The 24,701-nt window shown below is 34.8% G+C and overlaps 1 protein-coding gene across 1 annotated transcript in view; it reads left to right on the forward strand.

Moving 5' to 3' along the window:
* Nucleotides 1–24,701, forward strand: part of SGCD (sarcoglycan delta) — a 1,334,163-nt gene that overhangs the window by 774,366 nt on the left and 535,096 nt on the right. The window lies entirely within an intron of this gene.

The raw sequence follows: 24,701 nt of genomic DNA on the forward strand, positions 1-24,701 counted from the left end.
GCAGTCTTATTTGATGATCCCTTGAAGAATGCTATTTTGGCTTATTTTTTTTCTGGTCATGATCTTCAGGTTGACCAATAATTTTTAAATTGTCTCCTCTGGATCTATTTTTACAGATTGTCTGTGTTTCTAATAAGGCTTTTCATATTTTCTTCCTTTTTTCTTTTTTTCTTTCTTTTTAGTTTGTTTGACTGATTCTTCATGTCTCATAGAGTTGTTAGCTTCCATTTGTCCCATTCTAGTTTTTAATTTATTATTTTCTTAACTAGTTTTTGTATCTCTTTTTCCATTTGGTTAATTTTGCTTTTTCCTAGCTGTTGACTCACTCATGTATACCTCTCATTTCCTTTTTTATTTTTTCTTCTATGTCTCTTATTTGCCTTTTAAAGTCTTTTATAAATACTTCCAAAAAGCTTTTTGGGCTGAAGACCAATTCATATCAATATTTGAGATTTTTTCTGTGGACATTCTGTCCTCATCTGAGTTGATGCTTTGTTGTTCTCTATCACCATTGTAGCTTTCTATGATCAAGGTTCTTTTCTGTTTCTTGCTCATTTTTCTTTTCTTTTCTTTTTGTAATTCCTCTTTTTTTACTTTTGTAGTTGAGCTCTGCTCCTGGAGGAAAGGGAGTGCTGTCCCAAACTTCCACTGCAGCTTTGAGCCTTGGCTTTGAGCACAGGTAATTGGTAGCTTTGCCTATTTTTTTTTTCAGGAATCAGATAGGTTTCCCAGAATTTGCTTTTTGAGCTGGGGGTGAAGGCTTGCCCACTGATCTGCTCCTCTACTGAGTCAGGATTGAGGATCTCTATGCTGATTTTTTGTGATTAAGATCCTTTCATTGGCTTTCCCAGATCTGAGCTGGGCTGAATACTCTTTTCACCCCAATGACACTAACTTTTCTTCAAGTTTTTCCAATCTATCTTGAACTGGAGAGTGGTTTCAATCCATCAGATTCTGTTGAAAGGCTTAGTTTTGTGGGATTTTAAAGAGAGACTGGGAAAGTTCAAGCAGCTTCCTGGCTTTGCTCTGCTATCTAGGCTTCACCCTGGAAGTGATATTATTATTCTCTAAGAGGTGATCAGCATTCTCATTTCAGAAAGGCCTGGAGAAAATTACATGAACTGATGCTCAATGAAATGGGTAGAACCAGGAGAACTTTGTACAAAGCAACAAAATTATGTGATGATCTATTTTTATGGACTTGGTTCTTTTCAAAAATGAGTTGATTCAGGTCAGTTCCAATAACCTTGGGATGGAAAAAGCCATCTGTATCCAGAAAGAGGACCATGGGTACTGAACATGGATCACAGAATAGTTTCTTCACCTTTTTGTTGTTGTTTGCTTGCTTTTTTTTTCTTTTTAATTTTTAAACTAATTTTTCTTGTGCAGTATGATAAATGTGGAAATATGTTTAGAAGAATTGCATATGTTTAACTTATATTGGATTACTTGCTGTCTAGAGGTGGGGATTTGGTGAAAAGAAGGAAAAAAATTGTAACACAAGGTTTTGCAAAAGTGAATGTTGATAACCATCTTTGCATGTATTTAGAAAACAAAACATGATTATTAAATTTTTGAAATGTATTAATGAGACCTTTTTCAACAATGAGGTGTTAAAGCAATTCTAATAGACATGGGGCAGAAAATGCCATGTGTTTTCAGAGAAAGAACTATGGGGATTGAATTTGTATCAAAGCATAGTATTTCCACCTTTTTGTTGTGGTTTGTTTACTTGTTTTTTCCTCTTTGTGTTTTTTTTTTCTCCTTTTGATATGATTTTTCTTATGTAACATGACAAATATGAAAATATGTTTAAAAGAATTGCATATGTCTAATCTATATCAGATCATTGTCTTGGGAAGGGGTCAGGTAAGGGAAGGAGGGAGAAAAAAATGGAATGCAGGGTTTTATAAAAATGAAAGTTGAAAACTATCTTTACATATATTTATTGAGAAATGAAATAATTAAAGTAAAGTTTAAAGATTGAAGGGGAGGGACCCATGGATTTGAATAGAGAGAAAAGTATATTCTCTCCCCTAATTGAAAATTTTTGTTTCTTTCAATTAGGAAAGTGAAAAACCATAGTAGGATCATCCATTCCTACATGTGTAGCACCAATAGAAATAGCACACATTTTCATTTTTATGGATATTTCAATTTATCTTTTAAGTTCAATAGTACTTCAAAACTGTATTAATTAGACCTGCTGCTATATCACAGATGATTAGTCATCCTGCCTACAGATTGTATTTCAGAATAATTCGTTTCCTTTGTAATTCTATATATATTCATGAATTTAAAAACATTATTTTCTGAAGGGACCAAAAGCTTTACCAAACTGCCAAAGGGGTCTGAGATACAAAAAAATAAATAAATAAATAAAGAATCCCTGATTTTAACAAATGCACAATTTTAATTTGAAATCTCTGCACTAGATAAATTCTCAGCTCAAACTTCTCTGATTTCCTTTGCTTCACAAGATATATTTGTTTTTGTTTTGTCAGGGATTCAGAGCTATGACTGTCAATTTGAGAAACTCCAGATGGGGAATTCCTTTCAACAATACAGTTTAACATTTAAATTGTATATATATTTGTACTTGTAACCCAGAGTCTTAGAGAGATCCTGTGATACTGAGAGCTGAAGTGATTTGTACATGATCCTAGATCTAGGATGGATCAGAGGTAGAACTGATATTGAAGTCTTTTTGACTGCAAGAATTCTTTCATGCTGCTCCTTTTCTGGATATGGTGCATTTAGACAAAATGTTGTAATAGAAAGTGATTTGAATTTGTAGTCTGCAGATTTGCCTTTGATCCCTTGCTCTGCTATTGGCTACATGGGAGACCTTAGCCAAGTAATTTTATTTTTATGGGCACCATTTTCTTTCTAAAATGACAGTTGAATTCTCTAAGATTCCTTCCACTTCAAAATCTTTTGATTTAGCACAGAATTTCTAGCCTGATACATTTGAGCATTTGTTTAAAGATTGCCAGCTACTTGCTATAGAAGCTGAGAACAGAAATCTAGGAACAGAGCAAATTAAAACTCAAGTGTGAGGAGCCATTACCAGCTGAAGATCAATCAGGAATGAAAAGAAAGCACAACTGAAATTATAATGTAAGTCAATGGGAAAATAATGGCGGTTAAGAGAGAGCTAAAGTTTCTTGTTTCTCTTTTTATGGACACTTATTTGAGAGCTTGAAAATAGGCTTTGCCTTAGAGATATTTTAATGATGTTTTAGCTTTAGTTTATTGAATTTAGCTCAATTTTATGGTTCACCAAATTTATTCTTACCACAGGAACTTCAGTTAAAATGTTATTAAAAACATAAACACATTTTCACATTAATAAAGCTTTAAGTAGAGACAAGAAAACTTGTCTACATAGCATTTCATAATTTTAGTAGCTAAAAATCTGCTTTTGAAGTTTATTCTCAATCCAGTTAAAATATTGATAAAATACCTATTATATGCAGGATGCTGTGCTGGATACTAGGGATATAAAAATGAAACATGAAATAAATCTTGCTCTGGAGGAGGCTATTTTCTTCTCCTTTACAGATAAGTAAACTGAGGCAAATGGATTTTCAGTAACTTGTCCAGGCTCACATAACTAGTATCTAACAGGGTATTTGAATGTAGAGTCTCCTGACTCCAGATCTGATGCTCTGTTTACTGCACTACTTAACTACCTCTCTGTTTTATCCTATCTCCTGTTTTGTCTTATTTTTTTCATGATGATTGAGTAATTTTTATAAAGTTTTCTCCATTATTGCTTCTCTAATGGAAGCTGCCATGAAGGAACCTTATAATTGTGTTTGCTAAGACTGGCCAAGGGATCTTCTACTTTCTTTACCTCAGTCTGTGTATGTCTGTGTCACAGTAAGTCAGTCATAGTATGTCTGTGAACAATTAAAAAAACTGCCATTTAAATGACATTTTAAAATATTCATGACATTTTTATTTTTACAAAACACTATCTTGTTTTATAACATAACAACATTGGGATGTCCATGACATAGATTGTCTATTCACATTTTTCAAACTCAGATTAGTTCAATGACTTGCTTAGGGGAACATATCTAGTAAATATCAGAAACAGAATTTGAACCCAAGCCTTTTTGACTCCAAACACTCATTGTCTTGAAGATACAGCTACTAAATATGATTTAATCAATATGTTGTCTACTACACAAATCCTTTGTAAAAATCTACCTACTCCACTCTCATGTCATCATTGGGACTGTACTAAATATATATTTAAAGTCAATACTCAGAGTTCATAGAGAGGAGAAAGGAAGGGAACATGGCTCACCAGTCACTACTATCTTGATTATATTTTTGGGATTAATACTATTGTCAGAGATCCTTTTCACCTCTATTGGAATGTTCATGTTTTTTAAATATCTTGAAAACCTCAGTGCCTTTAAATTTTTACATTATTTCCTCCAGCAGAAAGAGCTTGGGTGAAGGGTTTAAACTTTGTTTAATTCTTAATTGCAGACTTCTTAATAAGGAAATGACTTAACTAGGACAATGATTTTATTATTGAAGACTATTAGGATGATTACATCAATTCTTTATCTTTCTAAATAGAAAATTTTATACTATAAACAAATTTGCTACATACAGATATATGTCAATTTAAGATCTTAAATACATGTAAATGTAAGGTTCTCAATATGTATATATGTGTATGCATATACACATATACATGTATATATTTGGAAAAGTTAGGTGGTACAGTGGATAGAACACTAGGCTATCTTCCTAAATTCAAATCTGGTCTCAGACACTTGCTAGCTGTATGACCTTGGGCAAGTTACTGAATAATGTTTCCCTTAGTTCCTCATCTGTAAAATGAGCTGGACAAAAAAAAAAAAAAAATGACAAACTATTCCAGTATCTTTGCCAAGAAAATGCCCCAAAGTATCATTACAGAAAACTGGACACAATTAAAACAACTGACCAACAATATTAATTTGTGTGCATATATAGAATTATGCATATGTATATATACATATTTAGGATCTTGCATCCACAAAACTGCTAAGTATTATAATTTTACATTATAGGTTTAAAGATTACTGTTTAGTAGTTATTTCAAAGTTGTATAAAGTCTGTAGGACATTGAGGTCACATACTTAACTCTCCACTAGTTCAGTGCATTGAAGCCTGAAATTGGCTTAAGGACTATCTCAAATGTGATAATGTATGTAAAGTTCTTTGCAAGTTTTAAAGTGATATATATGTCAATGATTATTCATATTATTCCTTGATTTTGTCTCAGTTGCCTCCTTTGCTATTTTGATTTTTTATTGATGTAATTTATCTAGTGGGATGATAGATAATGGACTCATTAAACAATCTAGGAGAAATGAACTCATGAGAAGTCATTATGTAGTTACTGATTTTTTCCAAAACAGTTTAGAACTTCTTCTTCTTCTTCTTTAAAAAGACATGTTTAATACATTCCCATAATAGGAATATTTCTAGTGTTGTAAAGCAGACACTGTGATGTATGTTTCTCATACTAATAGAGCATTTAATTCTGCAATATACTAAATGATATCATAATAGCTAAAACATGAACATTTCTATTGAGGTATTAATTTACCACTTGGAAGTATCAGTAATTTGGCAAATTGTTTATTTTTAAATGTAATCTGTTATTCATTAAGCTTTTTCTTACCTCAGGGATGGATACCACATAATAATGAGGGAGAGTCAGTTTTATGTAGCAGATGAAAGATTTATCTTGCAGTCAGGAAGACCTGGATTCAAATCCTAGCTCTGACATATCTTAACTATATAACAGTGGGGGAAATTACTGAACTTTTCAGTTCTTTCAGACAAGGGAAAAGGAAAAGTTGAGAAAATCAACATTTATATAAGGTCTACTATGCACAGGATGCTGTAGAAATTACAAGCATTATTTTCTTTGATCCTGACAATGATCCTGTGAGGTAGATTCTGTTGTTATCCCTACATAATAGTTGAGGAAACTCAGGCAAACAAAAGTTAAGTGAGTTGCCCAGAATGACACAACTTGATAAGAGTCCAAAATACTATTTAATTTCAAGTCTCCCTGACTCCCAACTCAGTATAGGCCATAAATCACAAAAGAATTGCCATGATGCATGTGAAGGGAGTTGGAACTTCCTCATGGGTAGAATCACAGATCAAAACCAACTCTCCACCTTTTAACATCACTAACAAAAAGTATAATATTGTTATCACTTCAAATAAGGAATAGACCTTGACTATGTGGATGTGTGTTAGCTTATAAGTTCATCATAATAAAGAAAAGGATTTACAATTTGGAATGCCTAGAAATGGAATCTCATGTCAGGAATCATTTGAATACATGACGTATTGCTTATTTGCACTTCCAAAACTGTCATGGTTCCAACAAACCCCTTGATGAAGAATAGTAATCCAAGCAGTGAATATCAGGGAATCCTTAGAGTTTTAAAAAACCAGATGTAATCCATCTGTTGTCAGCCTCATGATTCAGGTGGACTGTGGTTACTTTGACAGGTGTGATAGCTGGAAGATGCAGAATTCCTCAAGGGCTTGAGTTTCCTAAGCATTATCTACTAAAATACTCTATTTGTATGTGAAGCAAAGAACAAGATATAACTGGTCTTTCAAGCCCATTGTTATCCCAGGATGCTGAACAGGTATCCATAAGTAGGGGGTGAGACACTCAGAGAGCTAGGTTAGAGTCAAGGATGTTTCAAAATTGATGAAAGATCTCATTACAAATGACATTATTAATCCAAACAATAAAGTACAATAAAAAAAATCAATCAAAATGAAAAGGAGCTAGTTCTGGGGCTCTGTTAGTTTTCAGTTCTTCCAAGGAATTATGATATAAGGAAAGGTATGGTCCCTGCTTCCTTGGCCTGTGCTCTGGTCCATAAGTGACCATAAGTTTTCTACCCTGAAACTGTGACCAGAGCCTCCAGTCCTACTAGTGTTCCTCTTAAACCTGTAACTGCAACCTGAACAGTGTATAGGTAATGCAACAGAGTCCTGCACTCAGTGTCAGCAAATGGTCCCTGTAATCCATTTATAATTACTTGTCCAATCTCCTTATTAGCTGTGGGTCGAGAACTTTGGAAGCCTCATCTGCCTATCCAAACATCCCTATGTTTTGCTGCTGACTTGCTGGGGAATTGCCTTTGCTACAATGTGCTTAACTATCACCCCAATGACAGACATTTTCTACCATTCTTCTAAGTTGTTTTGTGTTAGAAAATTGTTTTTACCATGTCTTTTGTTCATATGGCTGCTCCAGAATGTGTTTTAAGTGTTATTTAAGTGTTGGAGAGGAATTTGGCAGAGCTCAATCAATTCATTATATTTGCTCCACCATTTTGGATCTGCCTACGAGTAGATTGGATTTTTTTATTAAAGCTTTTTATTTTCAAAACATATGCATGGGGCGGGGCGGAGCCAAGATGGCGGAGAAGACACACTCGACTTTCTAAGCTCTTCTCTTACCCTCTTTATCAATATTATATCGAGCCTCAAAAATAGTCTTGACTGCTACAATTCGTAAAGATAAGAAGTAGAACAACTCACCAGCAGAAGAAAATCTGCAGTCTCACCAAAAAAAAGGTTGGTTCCGGGGTCAGGGGGGAGATCGACACAGACTGGGAGAGAAATTAGGTTCCGAGGAGAGCCTCAAACCGAAAGTGAAAGCACAGATCTCAGCACAAGCACGCAGCCCCAACCCGCAGTACGGGGCTTTTCCTTGGGGCAGTTGTGATCCTGCACGGCAGGAGGACGCAGCCCGGGTTAGCCTCCAATCTGCACAGTGGGGAGCTCAGCTTGGGGCCATAGAGCTTTTCCAGGGCCGATTTGCATCGGGCAGAGACACTGGGGCAGAGTTAGGGGCGGTCTGCAGTCTGCGGTCAGCTGCTAATACTCACAGTCCCACAAGAGGCTCCGGCCTGGGGCAGTGACACTTTCACCCCTTAGTCTCTAGCCCAGGGCAATCGCTAACCCACTCAGCCCAACCGGGCACTTTGATAGCTCGGCCAGTGCTGAATCCACTTCCTGTTGGGGGAAGGGAAAACTCTCACTCAGAGCACTCCCATACCTCGGAGCCGGAAATCAGTTTACATCTTTCCCTGCTCTGCAGAGGAAGGGTAACCCCCTTGCCTAGGAGACCTACCCTAAAGGCTTTAAAACATGAATAAAAAGATGAAAAGAACGATCGACAGCTTCTATGCAGAAAAAGAGCAGGTCAGCAAACCTGAAGAGACCTCAAACAGCAAAAATGCATCAGACTGTCCTCCTTTACATGATGCTCTCATAGAAGAGACCATTAAAAGTCTCAAAAGAGAGTTAGAAGATAAATGGGGAAAGGAAAGAGAAGCCTTACAAGAGAGCAACAACTTCCTGAAATACGAATTGGAAAAGTTAAAAAATTCCCAGGAAGTGCAGGGAAACAAAATTGGTGAATTGGAAAAGACAAAGAACTCGCAAGAAAGTAGGATCTGTGAATTGGAAAAAGAACATAATTCACTAAAAAAAAAAAATTAGTGAAATGGAAAAAAATTCCACAGACCAAAACAATACATTTAAAAACTCAATTGGACATATACAGAAAGAAGTAAAAAAAGCTAATGAAGAAAATAATTCTTTAAAAATTAGAACTGAACAAATAGAAACTAATGATTCATTGAGACAGCAAGAATCAGTCAAGCAAAAACAAAAAAATGACAAACTGGAAAAAACCATGAATTATCTACTTGCAAAAACGACAGACTTGGAAAATAGATCTAGGAGAGATAATCTGAGGATTATTGGACTTTCTGAAAACTATGATGAAAAAAAGAGCCTAGATACTATTTTACAAGAAATCATCAAAGAGAACTGCCCAGATGTAATAGAATCAGAAGGTAAAATAGGCATTGAAAGAATTCATCGAACACCTTCTGAAAGAAACCCTAAAATAAAAACCCCAAGGAATATTGTGGCAAAATTTCAGAACTATCAGATTAAGGAAAAAATTTTACAAGCAGCCAAAAAAAAACCATTTAAATACCGAGGTGCCACAATAAGGATCACCCAAGATCTGGCTGCCTCTACATTAAAGGAAAGAAGGGCCTGGAATATGATATTCCGAAAGGCACAAGAACTTGGGATGCAGCCAAGAATAAACTACCCAGCTAAGCTGAGCATTTTCTTCCAGGGAAGAAGATGGACATTTAATGAAACAAATGAATTCCATTTGTTTCTGAAGAAAAAACCAGAACTAAACAAAAAATTTGATCTCCAAGAATAGAACTCAAGAGATGCAGAAAAGGTAAAAATAACTCTTGAGAATTGTATTTCTGTTGTGGATATACAAAAAGAATACATGTATAATTTGATTGTACTGATATAACATAAAAAAGGGAAGTAGATATGGAAAAGGGATGATGGCAGAATAAGGTGGGAAGGAGGGATAAAAAGAGGGAAACCACATCCCACAAAGAGGCTAAGGAAACTTATCATATCTGAGGGAATTTAGAGAGGGGGAGGAACATTGTGTGAATCTTACTCTCATCAGAGTTGGCTCAAAGAAAAAATAATTGACATTTGTTTTAGAGAAAATTCTCTCTCGCCTCATTAAAAACGGGGGAGAGGAAAAGGGAAAAGAAAAAGAGTAATAAGGGAAGGAAGGGGGAAAGACTCAAAGGGGGGGAGGGAGGGATTATAAAGAGGATAAGTATCGTGATACAAGAGGGGTACATAAGTTTAAAAGGGGGAAAGAGGGTTGGGGGAGGCAAGAATAAGTAAAGCACAATCTGGGGTTATTAGGATGGCAGGAAATACAGATTTAGTAATTCTAACCGTAAATGTGAATGGGATGAACTCCCCCATAAAGAGGAGGCAGATAGCAGACTGGATCAAAAGTCAGAACCCTACAATATGTTGTTTACAAGAAACACATTTAAAGCAGGGGGATACATATAGAGTAAAGGTAAAAGGCTGGAGCAAAATCTATTATGCTTCAGGTGAAGTCAAAAAAGCAGGGGTAGCCATCCTTATCTCAGATCAAGCAAAAGTAAAAATTGATCTAATTAAAAGAGATAAGGAAGGAAACTACATCCTGCTAAAGGGTAGCATAAACAACGAAGCAATATCAATATTAAACATATATGCACCAAGTGGTATGGCACTCAACTTCCTAAAGGAGAAGTTAAGAGAGTTGCAAGAAGAAATAGACAACAAAACTGTAATAGTAGGAGATCTCAACCTTGCACTCTCAGAATTAGACAAATCAAACCACAAAACAAATAAGAAAGAAATTAAAGAAGTAAATAGAATATTAGAAAAATTAGGTATGTTGGATCTTTGGAGAAAATTGAATGGAGATAGAAGGGAATATACTTTCTTCTCAGCAGTTCATGGAACCTATTCAAAAATTGACCATATATTAGGACATAAAGACCTCAAAATTAAATGCAAGAAAGCAGAAATAGTAAATGCTTTCTTTTCAGATCATGATGCAATAAAAACTACATTCAACAAAAAGTTAGGGGGAAATAGACCAAAAAGTAATTGGAAACTAAACAATCTCATCTTAAAGAATGATTGGGTGAAGCAGCAAATTATAGATACAATTAATAATTTCACTCAAGATAATGACAATGATGAGACATCATACCAAAATTTGTGGGATGCAGCCAAAGCGGTAATAAGAGGGAATTTTATATCCTTAGAGGCTTACTTGAATAAAACAGAGAAAGAAAAGATTAATGAATTGGGCTTGCAACTAAAAAAACTAAAAAAAGACCAAATTAAAAACCCCCAATCAAATACTAAATTGGAAATTCTAAAATTAAAAGGAGAAATTAAAAATATTGAAAGTAAAAAAACTATTGAACTAATTAATAAAACTAAGAGTTGGTTCTATGAAAAAGCCAATAAAATAGATAAGCCTTTGGTAAATCTGATTAGAAAAAGGAGGGAGGAAAATGAAATTAGTAGTCTTAAAAATGAAAAGGGAGAACTTTCCACCAATGAAGAGGAAATTAGAGAAATAATAAGGAGTTATTTTGCTCAACTTTATGCCAATAAATTTGATAACCTAAGTGAAATGGATGACTACCTCCAAAAATATAGACTTCCCAGACTAACAGAGGAGGAAGTAAATTGCTTGAATAGTCCCATTTCAGAAAAAGAAATAGAACAGGCAATTAAACAACTCCCTAAGAAAAAATCCCCAGGACCAGATGGATTTACATGTGAATTTTACCAAACATTTAAAGAACAATTGGCCCCAATGCTATATAAATTATTTGATAAAATAGGGAATGAAGGAGTCCTACCAAATTCCTTCTATGACACAGACATGGTACTGATACCTAAACCAGGTAGGCTGAAAACAGAGAAAGAAAATTATAGACCAATCTCCCTAATGAATATTGATGCTAAAATCTTAAATAAGATATTAGCAAAAAGACTACAGAAAATCATCTCCAAGATAATACACTATGATCAAGTAGGATTTATACCAGGAATGCAGGGCTGGTTCAATATTAGGAAAACTATCAATATAATTGGCCATGTTAATAACCAAATTAACAAAAACCATATGATCATCTCAATAGATGCAGAAAAAGCATTTGATAAAATCCAACATCCATTCCTATTAAAAACACTTGAGAGTATAGGAATAAATGGACTTTTCCTTAAAATAATCAGCAGCATCTATTTAAAACCATCAGTAAGCATCATATGTAATGGAGACAAACTGCAACCATTCCCAATAAGATCTGGAGTGAAACAAGGTTGCCCACTATCACCGTTACTATTTAATATTGTATTAGAAACGCTAGCTATAGCAATAAGAGCTGAGAAAGAGATTAAAGGAATAAGAATAGGCAATGAGGAAGCCAAATTATCACTCTTTGCCGATGACATGATGGTATACTTAGAGAACCCCAGAGATTCTGCTAAAAAGTTATTAGAAATAATCCACAACTTTAGCAAAGTTGCTGGTTATAAAATAAACCCACATAAGTCATCAGCATTCTTATATATCACTAACAAAATCCAACAGTCAGAGTTACAAAGAGAAATTCCATTTAAAGTAACTACTGATAATATAAAATATTTAGGAATCTATCTGCCAAGGGAAAATCAGAAACTTTATGAGCAAAATTACAGACCACTTTTCACACAAATTAAGTCTGATCTAACCAATTGGAAAAATATTAAATGCTCTTGGATAGGGCGAGCAAATATAATAAAGATGACAATATTACCTAAACTAATCTATTTATTTAGCGCTATACCAATCAGACTCCCAAAAAACTATTTTAATGACCTAGAAAAAATAACAACAAAGTTCATATGGAAAAACAAAAGGTCAAGAATTTCAAGGGAATTAATGAAAAAAAAATCAAATGATGGTGGCTTAGCTGTACCAGATCTAAAATTATATTATAGAGCAGCAGTTACCAAAACTATTTGGTATTGGCTAAGGAATAGATTAGTTGATCAGTGGAATAGATTAGGTTCAAGGGATAAAACAGTCAACAAATATAGCAACCTAGTCTTTGACAAACCCAAAGATCCCAGCTTTTGGGATAAGAACTTACTGTTTGATAAAAATTGCTGGGAAAATTGGAAACTAATATGGCAGAAACTAGGCATTGATCCATACTTAACGCCGTACACCAAGATAAGGTCAAAATGGGTTCATGACCTAGGCATAAAGAATGAAATTATTAATAAATTAGAGGAACATAGGATAGTTTACCTCTCAGACCTGTGGAAGGGGAAGGTCTTTATGACCAAAGCAGAACTAGAGATCATTACTGATCACAAAATAGAAAATTTCGATTATACCAAACTGAAAAGTTTTTGTACAAACAAAACTAATGCAGACAAGATTAGAAGGGAAGCAATAAACTGGGAAAATATTTTTACAGTCAAAGGTTCTGATAAAGGCCTCATTTCCAAAATATATAGAGAATTAACTCTAATTTATAAAAAATCAAGCCATTCTCCAATTGAAAAATGGTCAAAGGATATGAACAGACAATTCTCAGATGAAGAAATTGAAACTATTTCTAGTCATATGAAAAGATGCTCCAAGTCATTATTAATCAGAGAAATGCAAATTAAGACAACTCTAAGATACCACTACACACCTGTCAGATTGGCTAAGATGACAGGAAAAAATAATGATGATTGTTGGAGGGGATGCGGGAAAACTGGGACATTGATGCATTGTTGGTGGAGTTGTGAACGAATCCAACCATTTTGGAGAGTAGTTTGGAACTATGCTCAAAAAGTTATCAAACTGTGCATACCCTTTGATCCAGCAGTGTTACTACTGGGATTATATCCCAAAGAGATTATAAAGAAGGGAAAGGGACCTGTATGTGCACGAATGTTTGTGGCAGCCCTTTTTGTAGTGGCTAGAAACTGGAAACTGAATGGATGTCCATCAGTTGGAGAATGGCTGAATAAATTGTGGTATATGAATATTATGGAATATTACTGTTCTGTAAGAAATGACCAACAGGATGATTTCAGAAAGGCCTGGAGAGACTTACACGAACTGATGCTGAGTGAAATGAGCAGGACCAGGAGATCATTATATACTTCAACAACAATACTATATGATGACCAGTTCTGATGGACCAGGCCATCCTCAGCAACGAGATCAACCAAATCATTTCCAATGGAGCAGTAATGAACTGAACCAGCTATGCCCAGAAAAAGAACTCTGGGAGATGACTAAAAACCATTACATTGAATTCCCAATCCCTATATTTATGCACACCTGCATTTTTGATTTCCTTCACAAGCTAATTGTACAATATTTCAGAGTCTGATTCTTTTTGTACAGCAAAATAACGTTTTAGTCATGTATACTTATTGTGTATCTAATTTATATTTTAATATATTTAACATCTACTGGTCATCCTGCCATCTAGGGGAGGGGGTGGGGGGGTAAGAGGTGAAAAATTGGAACAAGAGGTTTGGCAATTGTTTATGCTGTAAAATTACCCATGCATATATCCTGTAAATAAAAGGCTATTAAATAAAAAAAAAAGAAACAAAACCTCATGTTTAAAACGCTAAAAAAAAAAAAATATATGCATGGATAATTTTTCACATTCACCCTTGCAAAACTTTGTGTTCCAAATTTTTCTCTGCTTTCCTCCATCCCCTCCCCTAGATGGCAAATAATTCAATATATGTTAGACATGTGCAATTCTTCTACACGTATCTTCAAAATTATCATGCTGCAGAAGAAATATCAGATCAAAAAGGAAAAAATGAGAAAAATGCAAGCAAACAAAAACAAAAAAGTGAAAATACTATGTTGTGGTCTGTACTCAGTTCCCACAGTCCTTTCAATTTAAAATTATTGGATCTGGTCTGAATCATCTCATTGTTGAGAAGAGCCATTTCCACCAGAATTGCTCACTGTATAGTCTTGCTGTTGCTATGTACAATGATCTCTTGGTTCTGCTCATTTCATTCAGCATTAGTTCACGTAAGTCTCTCCAGTCCTCTCTGAAATCATCCTGCTGGTCGTTTCTTACAGACCATAGTCTGTATTCCATAACATTCATGTACCATAATTTATTCAGCCATTCTCTAGTTGGTGGGCATCCATTCAGTTTCCAGTTTCTTGCCACTACAAAGAGGGCTCCCACAAACATTTTTGCTCATGTGAGTCCTTTTCCCTTCTTTAATATCTCTTGGGGATACAAGCCCAGTAGTAACACTGCTGGATCAAAGAGTATGCACAGTTTGATAGCCCTTTGGGAATAGTTCTCAGTTGTTCTCCAGAATGGTTGAATCAGTTCACAGCTCTACCAACAATGTATTAGTGTCCCATTTTTCCCCTGTATCCTCTCCAACATTCCTCATTATCTTTTCTTGTCATCTTAGCCAATTTGAGGGGTGTGTAATGGTACCTCAGAGTTGTCTTAATCTATGAGTAGGTTTTTAATGTTAGATTAGACCCAGGTCTTCCTGCCTCCAAATCCAATACTCATTTATCCACTAAAGTGTCTTCCCTCTTTAAATGGGGGAAGTAGGACATCACTGAAATAGTATTAAATACCTCCTTACTTCAGATAATTTATGGAGTAGTGGTTTATTTCTTTTTTTTCTTTTTGGACTGGACTTGCAAGCTCATCCTCATTTAAATATAGTTTCTATTGCAGAAAAAAAGATCTAAGCTACAAACCACTCAGAGATAAATTGGAAAATATCAATATTGGCAAGGGATATCAGAAGTCATGCAGTGATGGGTGCAGAGCCAGGATGATAAAGACAAAGACTGATGCAAGCTCCCCTAAATTCTCCTCTAAACAATTTACAAAAATACCTCCAAATGAATTCTGGAGGAGCAGAACCTGTAAAAATTATGGGAGAACAGTTTTTTTTAAGCCAAAGACAAATGAGAAGTGTAACAGGAAAGGTCTATCACATAAGGGTGACAGTGGAACATAGTCCAGCACAGATATCTTTCCAGCAAGATAATAGCAGTCAACAATGCTATATAAAAACCTTAAGGAAAAATGGGAACTAGTCCCAGGTCCCAAAAGAATTCCTGGAAGAGCTTAAAAAAGACTTTGAAATTTAATTAAAAGAGGTGGAGGAAAAATTATAGTGAGGTAAGAAAATCATTTTTAAAAAAAGCAATCAAAAGTTTGATAGAAGAGGCACAAAAAATGCTGAAGAAAATATGCCTTAAAAACAGCTTAGGTCAAATGGTAAAAGAGGAGCAAAAATCTAATGAAGAAAAAAAATACTCCTTAAGAAGCAGAATTAGCCAAATGGGAACACACACATACAGTCACACACACACACACACACACACACACATACACACACACACACACACACACACACTTTCATTAAAGAAAAGAACTCCTTAAAAGGTAAAATTGGTTTAATGAAAAAGGAGGTACATATGCTTGCTGGAAAAAAATAATGCCTTATAATTTGAAATTGTGTCAGTGGAAGCTAAGGATTGCATGAGACATTAAGAAGCAAAAAACAAAATCAAAAGAATAAACAAATAGAAGAATGTGTGAAATAACTCATTAGAAAATAAACTGAGGAGTGAAACTTTAAGAATGCTTTGGGCTATTTAAAAGTCATGTTCAAAATAAGAGCCTAGACAATAACTTTCAAGACTTTAAAAAGAAACTTCCCTGATATCCAAGGACCAACAGATAAAATAGAAATTTTAAAAGTCTATTTATATCCTCCTGAAAGAGATTCTCTAATGAAACACTGAAATATAAGACAAATTCTAGAGTTCCCAGGTCAATGAAAAAATATTTCAAGAAGCTAGATAGAAAACAATTAACTTATTTAGGAGTCACAGTCAAAATAAAACAAGATTTTATAACTTCTACCTTAAAAGATAGGAGGGCTTGGAATATGATATTATGGAGGCCAAAAGAATTATAATTACAATCCAAAAATTTCCTACCCAGAAAAAAACTGAATATAATTCTTCAGGAGGGAAGGGAGAAAATACTTAGTGAAATAAGGCATTTCAAACATTGCTGATGAGAAGATCAAAGCTAAATAGAAAATTTTACTTTCAGTTACAAAACTCAAGGAAACCATAAAAAGGTAAACAAAAAAGAGATATCATGAGGGATTTAATAAGGCTAAACTCTTTACAATCCTACATGAAAAGATAATACTTCTAACTTCTAAGAGTTATTATGAAGGCTGTTAGGAGTATACAAAGAGGAAGGACACAGGTGTTAAATTGACTATAATGAGATGGTATGTAAAAATAAAATTAAGGCATGGACCCATACTTAACACTGTATACCAAGATAAGATCAAAATGGGTCCATGATTTAGACATAAAGAACGAGATTATAAACAAATTGGAGGAACATAGGATAGTTTACCTCTCAGACTTGTGGAAGAGGAAGAAATTTGTGACTAAAGATGAACTAGAGACCATTATTGATCACAAAATAGAAAATTTTGATTACATCAAATTAAAAAGCTTCTGTACAAACAAAACTAATGTAAACAAGATTAGAAGGGAAGCAACAAACTGGGAAAACATCTTCACAGTTAAAGGTTCTGATAAAGGCCTGATTTCCAAAATATATACAGAGCTGACTCTAATTTATAAGAAACCAAGCCATTCTCCAATTGATAAATGGTCAAAGGATATGAACAGACAATTTTCAGATGATGAAATTGAAATCATTACCACTCATATGAAAGAGTGTTCCAAATCATTATTAATCAGAGAAATGCAAATTAAGACAACTCTGAGATACTACTACACACCTGTCAGATTGGCTAAGATGACAGGAAAAAATAATGATGAGTGTTGGAGGGGATGTGGAAAAACTGGGACACTGATACATTGTTGGTGGAGTTGTGAATGAATCCAACCATTTTGGAGAGTAGTTTGGAACTATGCTCAAAAAGTTATCAAACTGTGCATACCCTTTGATCCAGCAGTGTTTCTACTGGGCTTTATACCCCAAGGAGATACTAAAAAAGGGAAAGGGACCAGTATGTGCCAAAATGTTTGTGGTAGCCCTGTTTGTAGTGGCTAGAAGCTGGAAACTGAGTGGATGCCCATCAATTGGAGAATGGTTGGGTAAATTGTGGTATATGAATGTTATGGAATATTATTGTTATGTAAGAAATGACCAGCAGGATGAATGCAGAGAAGCTTGGAGAGAATTACATGAACTGATGCTAAGTGAAATGAGCAGAACCAAGAGATCATTATATACGTCAACAACGATACTGTATGAAGATGTATTCTGATGGAAGTGGATTTCTTTGACAAAGAGATCTAATTCAGTTTCAATTGATCAATGATGGACAGAAGCAGCTACACCCAAAGAAAAAACACTGGGAAATGAATGTAAACTGTTTGCATTTTTGTTTTTCTTCCCGGGTTATTTCTACCTTCTGAATCCAATTCTCCCTGTGCAACAAGAAAACTGTTTGGATCTGCACACATACATTGTATCTAGGATATACTAGGACATATTCAACATATATAGGACTGCTTGCCATCTAGGGGAGGGGGTGGAGGAAGGGAGGGGAAAAATTGGAACAGAAGTGAGTGCAAGGGATAATGTTGTAAAAAATTACCCTGGCATGGATTCTGTCAATAAAAAGTTACTATAATAAAAAATAAAATAAAATAAAATAAAATTAAGGGTAAAATGAGGAATGCACAGTGAGAAGAGAAAAAAGGTAGAATGATGTAAATTATCTCACATAAAAGAGTCATGTTTAGTTTTTCCAGTAGAAGGAAGATTTGGGAGGTAAAGGGTATGACCTAAACTTTACTTTCATTGCAATTGGGTCAAAGAGGAAATACAATATACATTTGTGTATAAAAGTCTATCAAACCATATAGGAAAGTAGAATAAGAGAAAGGGCTTATTAAATGGAGGATATATTGGGCAAGGTGATAGTCAAAAAGCAAAATACTTTTGAAGATGTATAGGGCAAAAAGAAAAAAGAATGATAAAAGAATGTCTCCAGAGAAAGAACTGAAGGAGCCTGAATGCAGATCAAAGTGATTTTTAAAGCTTTCTTGTTTTTCTTTGTTTTATTTTATAACATGGCTTACATGGAAATGTATTTTGCATGACTGTACTGTATAATCTATGCCAAATTATTTGCCTTCTTAGGGAGGAGGAAGAAGAAGAGAAAGAAGGATAGAATTTAAAATTCATAATTTTAAAAAGATTATTTTACATGTAATTGGGGAAATAACAAATTATTAAGTTAAAAAAACAAGTTATTCAAAGCTGAAGTCTTTTCTATATTCTATAACATTCCAGATAGATGGTCATCTTGACTCTTTTTTCAAAATTCAAGTGATGGAAAACTCACCCACCTTTCACCATCCCCGTTTTTTGAGTAGCTTATCCAAATTTATTGTATCTAAATCTGGAAAAGAATGCTTAAGATCATAGAATCACAGACTTAGAGATGGATGGGATCTTGAAAGTCATCAAGACCAAACTCTTAAATTTGCATACAAGAAACTTAATCCTAAAGAGATTATGTGATATGCCCAAGATCACATAGCAGAGCTGGTTTGTAACCTAGTTTGTCTTAACCTAAATCCAGTACTTTTTCTACTATAACACACTGTAATAATCTTCATCGTTCTTTTTAAAAAATATGTGTTTATCATCATGATGATTTATAATAATGCTAGAATAATTATCATCTTCTAATTGAGGAATAATCATGAAATACATGACTTTGTAGTAGTCATGAAGTCATGAAGAAATTTTTTCTTCAACCTAAATTTGAGCATCACAAAGACTATGCTATTTTGGATAGGAAACTCCAAGGTAAGATGCATGTTCAGCTAGGCTGAACCTACCAGGAGTGGGTTTCTGGTTTATCTCATTTTTCCTTACCATCACCACACAGGGTCTCTTTCAATTGTCTTTTGCTTGATGGTTGTATAAATTCTGTTATAGGCAATTGCTTTATGGTATCTCTTTCCCAACTGAGGCATTAGACATGAAAGTAGGATGGCTGATGGGGAAAACTTACATTTGGCAAAACGCCCAAGCCAACGCTCTTTGTAGAAGTACAGATTGGAGCCAATAAGTGAAGAGAGTATCCCATTAGCTTTAGTTCCAAAAGAAATTGATGGTGGATCATTGCACCGCCCTCCTTTTTTAGCACATCCCGACTTGAGTAAAATTGCTCCCTAGATTTTCTCCATTCAAATGAAGAGACCTTCTGTAAAATAATTAGGATGCAAAATTCATCACATTTGGAAGCTCCAGTGACCAAAGGAGTGGACATATGGCTGATTGGTGTTTTGGTCCAGCCCCTGAGAATGGGCCAACTTCTATGCACAGGCTGCTATATGTCTCTGCAGCTCAAATTAAAACAAATCCAAATAGACTCATAACAGGAATACCAGATGTGCAATGAGCTCTTCAGAAGGAAAGATTATGTGAATTGCAATAATCGGTCAGAATCAATTGCTTTAAGGCTGCCTTTTGGGCTGGAAAGCACAGTATGCTTGCTCTCCAAGGGTATAGAAGTTTGAAGAAACACATTTCATTGCCATGTGTACTATGAGTAGTTAATGTAGCATGGTGGTGAGAAGAAAAGTCTGGAAAGCTAGAGCAGACACAGAATGTAGGAATTGCACAACTGAGTTAACTGTCTCAACTCTACCACTAGTGAGTGATATAATTGTAATCAAATGACCTAGTGCCCCATATTCCTCAGTTTCTTTATCTATAAATGAGAGATGATTTCTGTTCCACTTGCTTTATAGAATTGCTGTGAAATAATGTGACAGTGTTTTAAAATATATAAAACACTGCATGATGTTTTCAAAAAATTTTTTGGACTAGACCATGATTTCATACCAGGAACTTCCAGTGAGGAAATTCCCTCCCAAATGAGCACTTATTCTGCAACTTTATAGTCTTCAAGAGCTTCCTTAAGTACCAAAAGGCTAATTGACTTGCCTAGGACCATACTTGCTAGGTAGAGCAATGAATAGAGTGGCAGGCCTGGAGTAAAATAATAATAATAATTATTATTATTATCTTCTGAGTTCAAATTTGGCCTCAGATATTTACTAGTTGTTTAACCCTAGACAAGTCACTTAATCCTGTCTGTCTCAGTTTCCTCATCTTCAAAATGAGCTGAAGAAGGAAATGGCAAACCAGTCTAGTATGCTTGTCCAGAGAATTCCAAATGGGATCACAATGAGTCATACCTGACTAAAACAACTGAACTAGAACAATAGGAAAAAAAGCCACATAGCAAGTAAAATATGTGTGGGATGGACTTGAACCTTGGACACTGAGAAAGGACCTTTGTGTACTATGACATATTGCATTTCATACAATTACCAAGTATTACTGTATAGTTATTTATTAGATGGAGCTAAGCTAGTGGATAAAGCACCAGGCTTGGAATGAGAAAGACCTGAGTTCAAATGTAATATCAGAGCAGCTATGTGATCCTTGACTGGCTACAAAATCTGTTTCAGCTTTTTCATCTGCCAAATGGGGATGGTAATAGTACCCACCTCAGAGGATTGTTTTGAGAATCAAATGAGATAATCATCAGAAAGTGTTTAACACAGTGCTTGACACAGAGTAAATGTCATATAAATGTTAGCTATAATAATAATTATTATAAGTAGTGGTAGTGGATAGTAGTATCTTAATACAAATAAATAGGATAGCAATAATATGTGCTTGTCCTTTTGGCTAAGGCAATAATTTTCCTATTTTCTATTTATAATGAAATAAATTTTATTTTTACCTTCTTAGTTTACCATTCTATTCTTATGGTGTTTACTTCTCTTTGTCAGTCATTTTGCAATTGTCACAGGTTTGCAGACACAAACCTCTTAAATTTGCTTCTTTAATATTTTTTTACATTCTAGATTTATTTCTTCTCTACCCTTATACACCCACACCCACACACCATGATATACCATTTTATAGTTTAACCATTAAATACATGGTCATATGAATGATCCCAATTCCAGTTTAAATCATGAAAAGGAGTCATATGTCTCTTGCTATTCTCCGCTAGCCATTCTACTAAGACATATTTTCTTCTTGTTTTTGTTTTTGGTTTTCTATCTTAAAATTCATCCTCTTTCCTTATCATTCAGGATTTCAAAATGTGTTATCTCTGGTTATAAACCTGGCAGCATCTTAATAATTAGAGTTTGAGTTTAGATTGTTTCCAGTATCCAGAGGAGAACAAGGTGTAAAAAGGACAAAGGCCTGGTTTCTTAGCCTATTATTCTTTTCTGACAGCTATATGGCATAGTCAGTAAAGTGCCAGGGCAAGTTTGGAATCAGGAAGACTCCTCTTCCTGAGATTAAATGTAGTCTCAAGCAGTTACTAAATTGACCCTGGGAAAGTAACTTAATCCTCCAATTGCCTCAGTTTCCTCCTCTATAAAATGGACTGGAGAAGGAAACAGAAAACCTCTTTAGTATTATTGCCAAGAAAACTCCAAATGCAATCATTAAGAGTCAGACATGCCTGAAAAACAACTGAACAACTGTTCTTCCCCACCCTAATTCCCAGAATTCCAGAATTGGACAGGAATTTGGAGATGACCAGACAGTAATGATTTTAAATAGCAACTCACATAGCACCATTAGCAAGAAAAACCTAAGCAGTTGCTGGGTTAGTAATTGTTTAACAATCTGCTCTCCAAAATTAAAATCAACCTATAATATTTTTTCCATCGCTTTTTTAAGTTTAGACAATCAAAAAACAATAAATTAAGATGTGTTCTATTTGCCTATTTTCAAGGTATAAATGCTCAGACTTTAAATGTCAGCTTTTGAGAGCCAGTATGAATTGCTCCAGAACAGTGCTGTTTTGTCATTTGGCAAACCATGCTCCCTCTTAGAAGAAGTATTATGGTGTCTTTTTCATATTGTCTCCTATCAAATCCTACTACCTGGAAAGGATCTGATAAAATCATTAATTTTAAAGCATAAATGGTATTAGAGCTTCATGTGTTTTCATTTGAATAAGTCATCAAAATAATGTCATTCAAACATAAGAGTTTAATATATTATTAAAAGAATAAGGAATATTTATTTGGGGTTTTTTCAGAGTGTGGAGGGAGATTAGTGAGGGAGAGACATAGATCTTTCTTTAAATTGGAGAATGATCTATCTTTCCATCTGAAGACCCCACCCTCTCTCACATATTAAATATCCTTTTTATAAATAGGTCATGGCATAAAGGCTGCTTCACAGAGAACACTGTGAATTTCAGCTCATCCCTAGTTCAGTCTAAACTTAGACTAGTAGATGTGATGGGGGGTCAGGCAGGAACTTCTGCTTGTACTAAATAAAGAAAAATCTGCAGACAGTAAAGCTCTTGTAAATTCTTTACCAGGAATCATCTAAATGAGTGATTTGGGGGTTTTGCGGGAGAGAAAATCACATACAATCTTTTTCAAAGTCTGATAGTATAATGTAGAGGGGAAGAGAAATCAAGTTAATTAGTTTAATTATGGTGAATGCCACTTTCCTTGGCAGCAAAGGACAGGGGAAGAGGGAGAGAGAGAGAGACAGAGACAGATAGAGAGAAAGACAGAGAGAGAGAGAGACAGAGAAAGACAGAGAGAGAGAGAGAGAGAGAGAGAGAGAGAGAGAGAGAGAGAGAGAGAGAGAGAGATGGATGAATGTGGTATCAAAGAATCTAGTTTAAATTCTAGCTCAACTATTTACTATTTGTGTGATTAGTAGTGTCTTACTGGAATGAGACCAGCCAGCATGCCATGCCTTTATCAAAGAAGTCCCTCAAAAGAAATATTAGATTGCAAATTTAGAGATATCTCCACTCCAAATGTTCATATAGACGATTTGTGCCTGATTTGTGGTAGAACATTCTAAGCTCATATTGGTCTGGACAGTCGGGTAGATACATTGTATCTTGACTCCAAAATAACAACTTCATTTTGGCCCTCTGAGAATCAACAACTAACCTACTAGACTCAAACTTTCTAGCCCTTGCTTTCCAAAGCAGTAAAATAAGGATTTGATGTCTTCCATGGTCCTTTCTAGTTCTAAATCCATTACTGTATTTTCCTTAAAGTTTTAAATGTTAAGATCTTTTCCAAAATTAAATATTAGTGAGGGTTGAATAATAGCATAACCATTAATATATATGTATAAAATCTTCAAAGATACACTGATCATTCATTTATTACTCAAATATCCAAATCAAACTGTGGTGATATCATGACTCTGAGTTTCCCCCAATATTACAAATTGCTACCCATCCACGCCTGACTATTCTGCTGTCCCTTGTCCATCTACTTTCTACCAAATGCCCACTACACCAGGTCACTTACTTTCATCTGACATTGTGAGAATCCTGGAGGAGCATCCTGTCTGACCACCTACCATTCCTGACTTTTGCCTCAGGACCAGAACATCTCTTTCTGTCAGCATTCCTTGAAAACTCTCTACTTCATAGTAAACATGAAATCTTCATTCATCAATTAAGAAAGGCATGTGAGGCTTTCTTACTAGATGTCTACCACAGCATTTTAAGTTCCTTCTAAGATCATAAATTAATGTCTTCTTATAATATGGAAGGTACCCTTGGTTTGAGGGAACTTTGTCTGAAGCTCCAGAAATGCTACCAAACTAAGATTTCATGTAAGGAATAAGTTCTTACTATGTGTCCATCACCATTTGCCCAACTCATCCTATCAAGACTCATCACTCTAATCTGGGAGAGCTTATCATAAAAGGGATCATAATCAGGTGCAACTCTCCAAATCCCTCTACAGAGAGAAGGAAGAAGCAATCTCACTAATGACAGTCTTCTCACAGAAATATCTTAAGAAATAGCCTCTAATAAATTGTATGTAGTATATGACCTTAAGAGATTTAAAATCAAGTATAAAACAAAAGAAACCCACAAAAATTGTGACAACATAATATAATGACCCCAATAACTCTAAACCTACATTTTCAGAATTATTTATATGTATCTTTTACATACATAGCACTCCAGTCAATTTGGGGCCATTCTCTATTCTCTCAATATTTTGCACCTCTCTGATTTTGTTAACAAGTATAAACAAAATAAAAATAAAATATCATTCCATAATATTCTCTTTTATGCATTTGTTTGCTGTATTCCCTCTTGTTCTTTAA

This window comes from Sarcophilus harrisii, chromosome 2 (assembly GCF_902635505.1).
Source record: "Sarcophilus harrisii chromosome 2, mSarHar1.11, whole genome shotgun sequence".
NCBI lineage: Eukaryota > Metazoa > Chordata > Mammalia > Dasyuromorphia > Dasyuridae > Sarcophilus > Sarcophilus harrisii.